This window comes from Anomaloglossus baeobatrachus, chromosome 7, assembly GCF_048569485.1.
Source record: "Anomaloglossus baeobatrachus isolate aAnoBae1 chromosome 7, aAnoBae1.hap1, whole genome shotgun sequence".
NCBI lineage: Eukaryota > Metazoa > Chordata > Amphibia > Anura > Aromobatidae > Anomaloglossus > Anomaloglossus baeobatrachus.
In genome coordinates this window covers 131,025,912-131,038,992 of record NC_134359.1, presented here as the reverse complement: position 1 = coordinate 131,038,992, position 13,081 = coordinate 131,025,912, and the positions used below count along the sequence as shown (strand labels likewise).

The following is a 13,081-nucleotide window of genomic DNA, read 5'->3' as shown; positions in this document are numbered from 1 at the left end:
AATCCTGTGAAAAACACATCAGTTGCATCAGTTGACATCTAAAAAACAACTGATCCGTTGCTGACGGACCTGACGGATTGAAAACAACTGAAGTGTGAACTTAGCCTGACTGATACAAATCAACGGAAATGTGAACTTAGCCTAATACATTAGTGACGGAGTCCGTTTGCGTCGAAACAACGCAGCTGTGAAACCGGCCTAATAGATTGGTCACCTGTCCTACAATCTCCTCCTCCATGGCTGATAACAGGGAGTAATAGATTGCAGTCGAGTGTCCTACAGTCTCTTCCCTCCAGTAATGGTTGATAACAGGGAGTAATAGATTGCAGTCACCTGTCCTACAGTCACCTTCCCCCAGAAATGGCTGATAACAGGGAGTAATAGATTGCAGTCGAGTGTCCTACAGTCTCTTCCCCCCAGTAATGGTTGATAACAGGGAGTAATAGATTGAAGTGACCTGTCCTACAGTCTCCTCCTCCATGGCTGATAACAGGGAGTAATAGATTGCAGTCACCTGTCCTACAGTCTCCTTCCCCCAGAAATGGCTGATCACAGGGAGTAATAGATTGCAGTCGAGTGTCCTACAGTCTCTTCCCTCCAGTAATGGCTGATAACAGGGAGTAATAGATTGCAGTCGAGTGTCCTACAGTCTATTCCCCCCAGTAATGGCTGATAGCAGGGAGTAATAGATTGCAGTCACCTGTCCTACAGTCTCCTCCCCCCAGTAATGGCTGACAACAGGGAGTAATTGATTGCAGTCACCTGTCCTACAGTCTCCTTCCCCCAGAAAAGGCTGATAACAGGGAGTAATAGATTGAAATCACCTGTGCTACAGTCTACTCCTCCACAGAGTTCCGGAATATCCCTGACGTCAGATAAAATCATGTGACTGCTGAAGCACGCGACACCTGACCGAGTAGATAGCACTGCGCATGCGCGACTAATTAAAGGGCCAGCTGGGACCGATTATGTAGTGGGGGTATAAAAGATCTGAAGGACACGGCATTTTGAGACTCCTTGAGGAAGACCATGTGAAACAGTGGCAAAAGAGACACAGCAGTGCCACATATTACAGGAGAATATGGGTGAGTGCAATAAATAACTACTTGTGTTTATGCTGCTGGGTGGTGAGATATATCTGATTTACTGTTTATGCATTCAGAGCCCATTAGAGATATTACTCCCTCTGGACTTTTAGGTACTTAGCACTTTATTTTGCTTGTAGTCCTGCACCATGCACTTTTTTGTAATGTATTGATGTGTTTAGATATTTATGTGCAATAAAGTTTATATGAAGCCTTTCAATATAGGTGATGATCTATATGTTGCCATTTTTCTATAAGGTAAAATTCTGTGGAGGAGCTTTTCAGTTATACTAACCCATGATCTCAATTGAGGAGGCTGGGAAAGTCTTAGGCTACATGTGGACGCTGCGTTATTTGCTGTGGTTTTTTTGGTGCAGTTTTGTTGTCAGAACTTTCTGACTTCCCAGCAAAGTCTATGAGAAGTCAGATTTGCTATGTGCACATTGCAGTTTTTGTCAGGGGCTGCCACCGGTCGGGGTTTTTGTGGGCCCTGGGCTGCCACCGGTCGGGGTTTTTGTGGGCCCTGGGCTGCCACCGGTCGGGATTTTTGTGGGCCCACAGGTTTTTGTGGGCCCCATCCTCACGTAGACACGCACATACAGGCATAGGCTGGAGTCACACTTGCGTGTATCGGATCGCACTGCCCGGACCGGCCGCGGCTCTCCTGAGAGGAGCGGGTCAGCATCATAGAAATACATACAGCAGAGCCGCTCCTGACAGAAGAGAAACCAGCCGGTCCGGGCAGTGTGATCCGATACTCGCATGAGTCACATACAAGTGTGACTCCAGCCTATCCCTGTATGTGTACGTATCTGTACGGCCCCGGGCTGCCACCGGTCGGGGCCGTTTCTGGGCCCCGGGCTGCCACCGGTCGGGGCCGTTTCTGGGCCCCGGGCTGCCACCGGTCGGGGCCGTTTCTGGGCCCCGGGCTGCCACCGGTCGGGGCCGTTTCTGGGCCCCGGGCTGCCACCGGTCGGGGCCGTTTCTGGGCCCCGGGCTGCCACCGGTCGGGGCCGTTTCTGGGCCCCGGGCTGCCACCGGTCGGGGCCGTTTCTGGGCCCCGGGCTGCCACCGGTCGGGGCCGTTTCTGGGCCCCGGGCTGCCACCGGTCGGTGCCGTTTCTGGGCCCGGGGCTGCCACCGGTCGGGGCCGTTTCTGGGCCCCGGGCTGCCACCGGTCGGGGCCGTTTCTGGGCCCCGGGCTGCCACCGGTCGGGGCCGTTTCTGGGCCCCGGGCTGCCACCGGTCGGGGCCGTTTCTGGGCCCCGGGCTGCCACCGGTCGGGGCCGTTTCTGGGCCCCGGGCTGCCACCGGTCGGGGCCGTTTCTGGGCCCCGGGCTGCCACCGGTCGGGGCCGTTTCTGGGCCCCGGGCTGCCACCGGTCGGGGCCGTTTCTGGGCCCCGGGCTGCCACCGGTCGGGGCCGTTTCTGGGCCCCGGGCTGCCACCGGTCGGGGCCGTTTCTGGGCCCCGGGCTGCCACCGGTCGGGGCCGTTTCTGGGCCCCGGGCTGCCACCGGTCGGGGCCGTTTCTGGGCCCCGGGCTGCCACCGGTCGGGGCCGTTTCTGGGCCCCGGGCTGCCACCGGTCGGGGCCGTTTCTGGGCCCACCTTCACCTTTTTGTGTGTGGCTGTACCCTTTTTCAATTACCCTGGCAATGAATAGTGACACCTAACACAGTAAGTTCCCCAACTGTGACCCCCCCACCCCCACCCCCACACAGCATACCATGCAGTATAATGGGCCCCTGTATAGTATAATGGCCCCTATTATCTCTCCAAATGGTATAATGGTCTCCATACAGCCCTCCTCACAGTATAATGGCTCACACACAGTCTGATAGACCCCCACACAAACTTTCATACTGAGTAGATGCTTGCTTACAGTATAATGGCACTCCAATAATAAGTAAATTTTAAAGACTCCCTCATAGGCCTTGAAATAATATAATTGGCCTGACAAAACTTTCCACATAGTATAATGGGCCCTACATCGTCTTCCATACAGTAAAGGGCCTTATGTCCTCCATGTATTATAATACACCCCATATTTCGTGTTATGCACCGCTTGTATTCCTCAATATAGTATTATGCAGACCCCGTATAGAATTGTGCGCCCCCATATAGTGTTATGCACCTTCATATGCTTTTAGGCAACCCCCATATAGTAGTGTGCAGCCCCAATAGTCGTCTGGCCACCGTGATACATAAACTCACTTCTTCCGCTCTCCGATCTCCTCAGCAAGTCTACTGAACTGCTGCTTTCGTCACATCTCAGCACAGCGGCACAAAGTGGTGACATGATGGCGCTCCGCTGTTCTGACACATCAGAGTGCTGTAGACACAGCGGGAGAGTGATGAGAGAGCAGTGATGGCAAACCTTTCACAGGCTGAGTGCCCAAACTGCAACACAATTTTTTAACTTTTTTTTTTTTCCTTCTACAAAGTGCCAACTTGGTAATTTAACAAATTCTATTATGTTAACAATTGATTTTAAACTTACCTTTGCAGTCTTCTCTTCAGCAGGGGGGCATCAAGCTCATGCCTGCTTAACACACATTGAAGCTGAGCCACTCCCACTGCTCTTTCTAGCGACAGCAGTTGGATCGATCTTTATGGAAAAAATGCATAATATTACATATATTTTTAGTTTCGAATGCAATCCGATTCCATCCTGAAATTCACATCTACATTTCAAAGTGTCAACATCTCTAAATCTTATGAAGACATACGAGTTGTTCCTCTCCCCTTTCATTATGTAGTAATGTCCCCCATCCTGTACTAACATCCCCCTTCCTGGTAAATATGACACCATCATGAAATAGACTTCCTACATTCTGGTATTTGTCCCTATCATGGCCCCATCCTGATAAATGTCCCCCATCCTGGCAAGTTCCCTCCACATCCTGGCAGGCTCAATCATCCTAGCAGGTCCCCAATTGCCAATACAATTGATAGTGTGATTCTTGATGGGGGCACAGTGTCAGTGCTTACTCCGTGCCCCCTTAACTAATGGGCCCCAAAGTGATCATGTTGCATGCCCCTGGGTACTGTATGTCCTGGGAGCATCTGTACAAATCAGGGCAGGAGGCTAATTGGAAATTTGTACAATCATTGGTCGGCCGCACAAAATGATGAACTTACAAATTACAATGCTATATTTTGGTAAAACAATGAACTCCCTCCTACTGTGGTGGCTGGAGCTGCTTCTTTGTGCGGGTTTGATATTAGGCGATATTGATCTTATTGCTTCTCACTACTGCTTTTCCAGGTTTGTCAGCTGGGTCTGCTGTATATACATCACATAGGAAATGCTGGGGTGGGTCTGCTGTATATACATCACATAGGAAATGCTGGGGTGGGTCTGCTGTATATACATCACATAGGAAATGCTGGGGTGAGATACATTACTGAGGTGGGCTGGGGGGCCTAGACATGACTGGGTGGGCTATACAGGACTAGGGAGGCTGATGGGGCCTAGACAGGACTTGGGGCATATACATCACAGGGAAGGGCTGTGGGGCATAGATGTTACTGGGGAGGCTAGATGGAACTGGGGGTCCTATACGGGACTAAAGAGGTTGGGAGGGGCTTACATGGTACTGAGGAGGCTGGGAGGGGTCTATACGAGACTGGGGAGGCTGATATGAGGCCCAGACAAGACAGGGGGACTAGACATCACAGGAAACACTGGGTGCATATACATCACTGGAGATGCTGGGGGTATATACACCACATGAGGGGCAGGAGGCATATACACCACAAGGGAGGGCTGGGAGTCATCACTGGGGGGGCCTAAACATGACTGGAGAGTCTTGGTGGGGGTCTAGATAGATTATGCTATTTGATGTTTGGTAGCCCTTGTCACAGCCGTCTGACTTGTACAGATAAATGTCTAAAAAGAGCAACTATAGCAGACACCAGGTCCCAAAATCCAGCACCTATGTAACAGAACTGTCCAATCACACAAAGCATTGCAGTATCCAGGCAACTGAAAGGCCAATCATAAAGAAGGTATGTAAAAGCTTTCCAATCCTGTGAACGAATCCCTATCATAGCAACCATACAGACCAATCATGAGAGCCCATCTATATGTTTTATACACCTTCACAGTACATACTCGCTCACATATAATATCTAATACACGCAGCTCCGCTACATGGGTAAGGGACTATTAACAGAATGTAAGTGAACCCTCTAACTCAGAGGTCTCAAACATGCGGCCTACAGACACCTAGACCCCGTGACTATTGTGGCACATATATACACATCTACACTAATAACAAGGGATATTGCAACAGGATGGGCACATTAGTACAAGGGAACAATATGGGCATATTAACACAGGATGGGGAGACATTATACAAAATGTTGGCTTAAATTACTATATGGTGGTAATTGTAAAATATTACTTACAAGAAGTGGATAAAATGGGGAAAACTAATTTTTTTCCCCCCATTGAAAATACTTTTTTATATATACTGAAATAAAAAAGTGCACATTTGTTATAATAAACGAGCGAAAATGTTAAAAAAAAAAAAAAAAAAGTGATGCATATTTTATTCTATAAACCTTTGGAATCACTAAAAAAATGTCACTGGGTCCACCAAAAAATGCAGCCCCGCCAATAATTTTTTTTTTCAATATGCAACTCTTATACTCAGCCAAGTTTGAGACCCCTGCCCTAACTTATTAGGCCCCTATTCAAATGAACTGCATTAATGCATGTGCGCCCCTAGAGTGAAGCAACACAATGTGAGGCCTTCCAGACTGACTTTGCCTTTTTTGGACATTTATTTATTTATTTATTTTTTTTATATATATATATATATATAATTTTATCCCCATCCCCCCCCCCCCCCCCCACTTAGTCTGGTGAAACCTCGCCTCATTTATCAAAGCTTTATAATTAAAAAAAAAAAAAAACCCTCTCCTAGTTATCCATAGAAACCAGCCATGATTAATAAAAGCTGAGGCCTGACTGGTTGCTATGGGGTAACAAGAACAGTTGTAGTAATGTTATATATTCTCCATAACTTCTCACCTTTCTCGCCCACCAGGCCGATGTGACTGGGTCCTGAGTCTCTGGAAGATTTGCTGTAATGGCTCGTCCTCCATTTACATCTGAGTCTTGTCATGGCTCTGTGAAGGTGCGCTAAGAAGCAGTTATCCTTTAATTATTTTTTCTTGTCTTTACCCTCCTTTCAGTGTCCATGTTCTCTAATTGGTTTCTCTCGCCACGCTTTCCTTCTCATCCTTTGGTTTCCAAATCCTTTGTCTTCTTCGCTTTCCCCACTCTGAGCGCTCACATGTATCTCTACTCTCCTGCAGTGAGTGAGTGCAAAGCACCTTAGCTGTGCGCCTGTGCTGCCACATTCTGGAACATTGTGATGTCATACAGCTGCCACATTCTACCACCTGCCATTGTGATGTAATTGCTGTGTCAATGTATCTAGCTCCCAGCCATCTTGGATCCTGCTGGACTGTCCTGATTTTGAGGGACATATCTTGGTAGATAAAGACATTCTGCCACCATATGATATGTATTTAATGCTGCAGATATTTTAAAAGTGTATATGTGTGTGTGTATTATATATATATATATATATATATATATATATATATATATATATATATAATTTTTTTTTTTTTTTTTTTTTTTTTTTTCAATTTAAATGTATTAATTATGAAAGTTCAAATTAAACGCAAAGCTTCACTGTGCAATCAATTATCTTCAGATTGAGTTCTTATAGTAAGGGATTCCAGCTTAAAGCCGTGACCACCGGCTACATGGATACAAGGATAAAGTGAATCCCATGGGTAAATTAAAAAAAAAAAAAGCTGAAGGATTTTTACTAAATGTTTATGAACGCATTTCTGGCATTATACGACCTTAGTCAGAGTCTGGAAATTGCATCATGGGACATTTGTGTAACCCCTTAACAAGCGCAGGCAGTAAAATTACGTCCTAAGCAGTCATAGTGTAATCTCCACCGACTGCTGGTGGGGAACTGCACACATGTCAGCTGACTTTAACAACTGACATGTGTGCATTGCAGGCACAAGTGGATCCATGTTCCACCCATGCCTTACCCCTAAATCTTCACTTACCCGGCTTCATCAGCATCGCATTGACGTGATCACTGTGAGCGAATGGTTGTCATGGTAGGACAGGGTCATGTGATAACTCCCGTAGCTAGCATTAATCACTTCCTGTTTCACTCGGCCGGCTGCTGCCAGTGACGAGGTGAGTGTTTCTGTGATCACAGCTGTGTAGCTGTAATGAACAGAAATACATCAGCAATCAGACTGCTGATCCTTATAATTGTAAATGGTGCTCAGAAAAATGATCACTATAATACAAATTTGTGGCACACGTGGGATTGTGAGAAAATATTTTTTACTTTAGTGATTTCTGCAAAAAGTCAAACCGCCGTTTTTTGTTTTTTTTTGCCAGTGTTTGGGCTCTTATATTCAGAGCCTTCGTCTGGGCAAAATTGATTCTGAGGTTGACTATGACAGACTTGCAGAACTAGTTGCCTGAAGCAGTAATGAGTGCCTTGTTATTAGGACAAGGAAGCAGCAGCCTTCACACCGGATATTCCTCCCAGGCACCCAGCTGCTCTCCTAAGGCGCCAGCCCTCCATTATCTTCACCACAGATGTCATGGATTGTGATAGGTTAATCTCCAGTGGCTGTCGCCAGCAGCAATTCCCTACACATGTCAGCAGATTTAAACAACTGACGTGTTGCTATCATGCACGAGTGGATCTGTATTCCACTCATGCCTGTTAACACCTTGCATCTCACTGTCTAAATGTAACAATACCACAGCAAGCAGAAAGTCCAGCACCACAGAGCTAACGATAGACGTTTTTGTTTCTTATTTTAATTAGTCCCTATATTAGACATATTTTATTGCACTGATTGCATGTATAATGTATTGAAATGCACCCAAATGCAAAGGTCATGGCATTTTCTCCTGTTACCCTTGTGAAAATGGAAAACTTGAGGCTAAAGTAACATTTTTGTGGGAAAGAAATTTTCATTTTTTTTTTTTTTATTCCTTCCACATTGCCTTATTTCCTTTGAAGCACCTACAGGGTTAATACGTGCCAGCATTGAGAAACATGTGATGGTGTCTCCGTGGCATTCTTATTTTGCATATTTTCCCAGGGGGCCTTGTTCTAGTGTCACTGCATTGAGAAACACGTGATTGTGTCTCCGCGGTGTTGGATGTTGATCTCCCCGAGGTCAACCATCCTTACCTATGTTGAATATGGATTTGAGCAGTTTGAGGGGTGCTGTTATTGTAATGATGTGAGTTTTGGGTATTTTCAAAGTCACTTCAAATGTGATGTGGTCCCTAAAAATATTTTTGTTAATTTTGTTGGAGAAATGAGAAATTGTTGATAAACGTAACTCCTCCAACTTCCTAACAAAAAAATGTTTGAAATATTGTGATGATGTAAAGTAGACATGTGGGAAATGTTTGTTCACTATTTTGTGTCATATAACTCTCTGGCTTAAGGACATTCAAAATTAAAATTTTGAAAACATTTTCACCGAATATTTTCTTAAACAAATATCATCCTAACTTTACCACTAACTTGAAGTACAATGTGTCACGAGAAAATTGGCCTGGTCAAAGGTGAAAACTAGCAGGAAGTGAATGGGTTAAAAAATAAAGATGATAAAAAATGAGTAGTCTATGGTATCACCACATTCAGAAAAGTCGCAGTTATCAAGATATAACATTATTTAACCCAGTGGCAAACACTATAAATGGAAAACATTCATGAAAACCAAAATGACATTTTCTTGGTCTCTGCAATACCATAAAAATGCTGTAACAATCAAATCGTCATATCTATCCCAGAATGGTGTAAACAAAAAATGGCGTTTTGCCCAACAAAAATAAGCCATAACACAACTCGATGGTCTACAAAATTAAAACATTATGGATCTCAGAAAATGGCGACAAACCCCCCCCCCCCCCAAGTTTTGGGGGTTTTTTTCCCACCTCTAAAAAAAGTAAAAAGAAAAAATTGACATGTTTGGTATCACTGTAATCAGACTGATAGAAGAATCATATTGCCAGGACCTTTTACCATATAGTGTACGCCATTAAAACAATCCCAATGCCAAAATTATGTTTTTTAATTTCACCGCAATTGGAATATTCGTTTTTTAGTACACTATGTAATAAAATGAATGGTGTCATTCAAAAGTACAAGACGACCCTGAAAAAACCCCATCATATGTCTATGAAGACAGAAAAATAAAAAAGTTATGGCTCTGGGAAGTGGAGGAAAACGGAAAAATTGAAACCGCAAAAACGGAAATCGTGCACATTGTCAAGGTTAATGTATATACTGAGACATACTGTATAAGCAAAACAGATCCTATGACCAATACTACACAGGGGCATCTGTCACCTCAGGAATCCATAGCAGAAAAAATGTGTACAATTAACATTTTAATTTTCTTAATTTAATAGTAACTTTATTGGTTATTTAATAATAGTTTTGTACAAACACGTACACTCTACAGTACTTATGTATTCTTTTCCCATCCTCAATCAACACAGAGGAAGAGGAGGAGAAAGAAAGAAGAAAAGGAATTAAAGAAAAAATTGGAGAGGTTGTAGGTAGAAAATGTTGATTACTTTAATACAATTATTCTATACGAGTCATTTTAACAAACACATAGTGTATACATTAAACAAATGTCTGCATATGATGTAAATAATCTTATGATCAGTTTCCAACAAAACTTAAAACATGAGGGGTATACTGCCGTAGAAGGAAAAGTGTCTGCAATAAAATGCCAGTAATCTGCAGGCAAAGGAGCTATTTGTAGATAAATACTGGTTTAACCATGTGCAGCAATGTAATAGGAAGTGTGACTCAGGGAGAAAAAAAATGATGTTCTCCCTGCAACCACTCACTTCCAATCATCGGTGCCAGGGCAGTGATCCGTCAGTGATCACCACACAGTGAGGGCTCTGTAATCTCACCCATCGCTCGCTGTGTAGTGATCGCTGACTGGTCACTGCCCTGGGGCCGCCCCAGGAGCTGGAAGTGAGCGGCTGCAGGGAGAAGAGAAATTCATTGTTTTCCTTTTTCCAATTAGACGGCCACACGTTATGTAACACAGCATTTATCTGCAGAGTTTTATCTGCTGAGAGGATTTCATTAAGATTCACATTGGAAATAAGTTATACAGCTCCTTCCAAGTCATGGGAACAGTTCTCTCCTTATCTCTGTGCATATAGACTGTGTGATGTGAGTGTATTGTGCTGTATGTACTGTACATGGGGTACAAAGAATGATACTCACCACACGATGATCAGTAAAGTGTGGTGTAATCCTGGAAATCCTGCAAAATGTAAAACTCTCAATCCAAGAAGTGTTCAGTTGCCGTAGTGACCAGTAACTGCCACTCACCTGCCGGCACCTGCCAGTCACATGACCTCCTCTCTGCAGACACCACTTTTCTCTTCCATTTAAAGCTTTCAAGTAAAGATTTATTCCCCAATTCATCAGGATTAGCGGTTATGATGCCAGTCTTGATGAGGGGTCGTGCTGGAGTCAGACCGTTTTGATTCTTTGGGAGGCGTATGTCTCTTAAAGAGATTTTCCCATGGGCAAAGTTCATTATGATCAATAGATCGGAGTTGAGCAATAATTTTGTAACTTCGGCGTGAGGCTCACACCACTTTTCAGATGCTTCTGACTCATTAAAGGATTTTCCCCACAAAGTTTAATTTTAAAGTTGATTTTAATCCATAGATCCTGGAATAATAATTAATTTCCACAATTGGACGTGTTTAAAAAAAAAAGTTCCTGTTCTGAGATAATCTTATATATGTGCCCCTGCTATGTACTGTGTAATGGCCGTGTCTGACCGTACAGGGACATGGTGTGATCATACCACAGCTCCTGGGCAGGGGAGAAAGCAAAAGAGTATAAAGACATTACAGTATGGGGTCAAAAATTATTCTTTCTTTGAGGTAAGCTGTGATCCCGTGCTGTACTGTCTGTATACTCCCATTTGCTTTCTCCCCTGCCCAGGAGCTGTGGTATGATCACACCATGTCCCTGTACGGTCAGACACGGCCATTACACAGTACATAGCAGAGGCACATATATAAGATTATCTCAGAACAGGAACTTTTTTTTTTAAACACGTCCAATTGTGGAAATTATTTTTAGTCCAAGATCTATGGATTAAAATTGACTTTGTTTGTGGGGAAAATCCTTTAATGAGTCAGGAACATCTGAAAACTGGCGTGAGCCTCACTCCAAAAGTTGCAAACTTCTTACACATCTCCTGCGCTGTGAAAAAAAAGTGCAACTTTTCAAAGCTCAAAGTTTACTAGCTCTAGGCCCTGGGGATTGCAATAGTCTATTTATATAACCAATAATCCCCAATATTGTGAAAATCTTATTTTTATTCAAGTAGAAAAATTATACACATCACACCATTTGTGCATCGTTACACAGATTACAGAGATCAATTGTCTTACGCCAACAGTTGGCAACCCCTAATCTTGAATATCAAGACCAGGGTTTTACAATGAAATAATAAAGACAAATTGATACAATTTAAAAGCATATATCCAATGACTGGTTCACACAAGGACACAAATTGTATCCAGTAACTGGTTCACATAAGGACACAGATTGTAAGATCCAAACTTAACTTGGTGACTCCCCAAATGACTGTATTGGCACTTTGGTGCTGACACTGCGGTCACAATCATGCATGTTCATCCAGGGGTATCCACAGGGGGTATTGGAAGTAGGTCCTTTAATCAAAATCGTGAACCATCAGACATTTCCTATCATTAAGACGTCTCCACCTCGACGCGTTTCCCCACACGGACATGTGGTTCATCAGGAGGCTGGAAGGTAAGTATAGTCTTATCAGCTTCTCATAGAGCATATAAGGCCAACACATATAACAATACAGCAGGTGCGCAAAATTCATCAAGACAATAACAAAATACACAGATAACTCACTTGTCAGATAGTAAAATAGGGGATATGCAGGTCCATGGCGCCACACGAACAGATCGGCAGCACTTCAGTCAATACTGTTTAGATATCATGCTCCCGTCCTCCAGGCGTCATGGAGCTGCATAATCCCTGCTGCCCTAAATAGCCCGTGCTTGATGAGACAGCTGGGGAGAAATCCCGTCCTCCCCCAGACAGCGTCATCGTAATAGCCACTGCGCATGCGCCGTCAGATACAATCAGTGCGCATGCCCCATCTACGTAATGTGAAGGGAACCCTTCACAGTGCTAAGCAACGCCCTCCTTGTCGTGAACTCACATAGTCACATGAACAAGGATGGGCGTGTACATAGAGATAGGAAATGTAACCGCACTGTTAAATCCGGGATGTCCGCAGCCTGTAGATTAAGACAAAGCATCTATACTGCGGCCGTGCTCAGAAACACAGATAATCCACCGCATTTAAGATAATACAAGGGCTTTCAGGAGGCATATATGAACACCGATATTAGAGATAGGAGATCTCGGCTGCATAAATGCTTGTGCAATCATACCAAAATCCAAAGGTTGTTTTAACGTTCATAGCAACATAGGGGCTATACATAGACCCAACATTACAGGATCCCATACACCAAAAGGTAAAGGGGAGCCTACTAAATATAGCATATATATAGAGCTGTTATAAGCGCCCATACACAGAAGTGGTCATCCCAGATATAACACAAATACATCACCCCCATATATAGCATGAATACACAGCAAATATGCATATAGGGATCACATGTATACACATACAGATATACAAATTTTATACATATATATACACAGGATCCCCTGTACATTAGAAGCACCCGAACCATAAATCAATGGTCACCAGACCTGATACGGATCCTTCACATACAATTAGCAGGTACAGCACTAGCAAAATCCTCATATCTCAAACCAGACGTCATTCTAGGATCTATCCATCAATTCATTG

At 44.0% G+C, this 13,081-nt stretch overlaps 1 long non-coding RNA gene across 1 annotated transcript; it reads left to right on the top strand.

The window, feature by feature from the left end:
• Window positions 1–946: 946 nt before the first annotated feature.
• On the top strand, window positions 947–6,465 carry LOC142245988 (uncharacterized). The gene is made up of 3 exons (XR_012724833.1): window positions 947–1,085; window positions 6,142–6,231; window positions 6,413–6,465. It is a non-coding gene; the product is annotated as an uncharacterized LOC142245988 (long non-coding RNA).
• The last annotated feature ends 6,616 nt before the right edge of the window (window positions 6,466–13,081 follow it).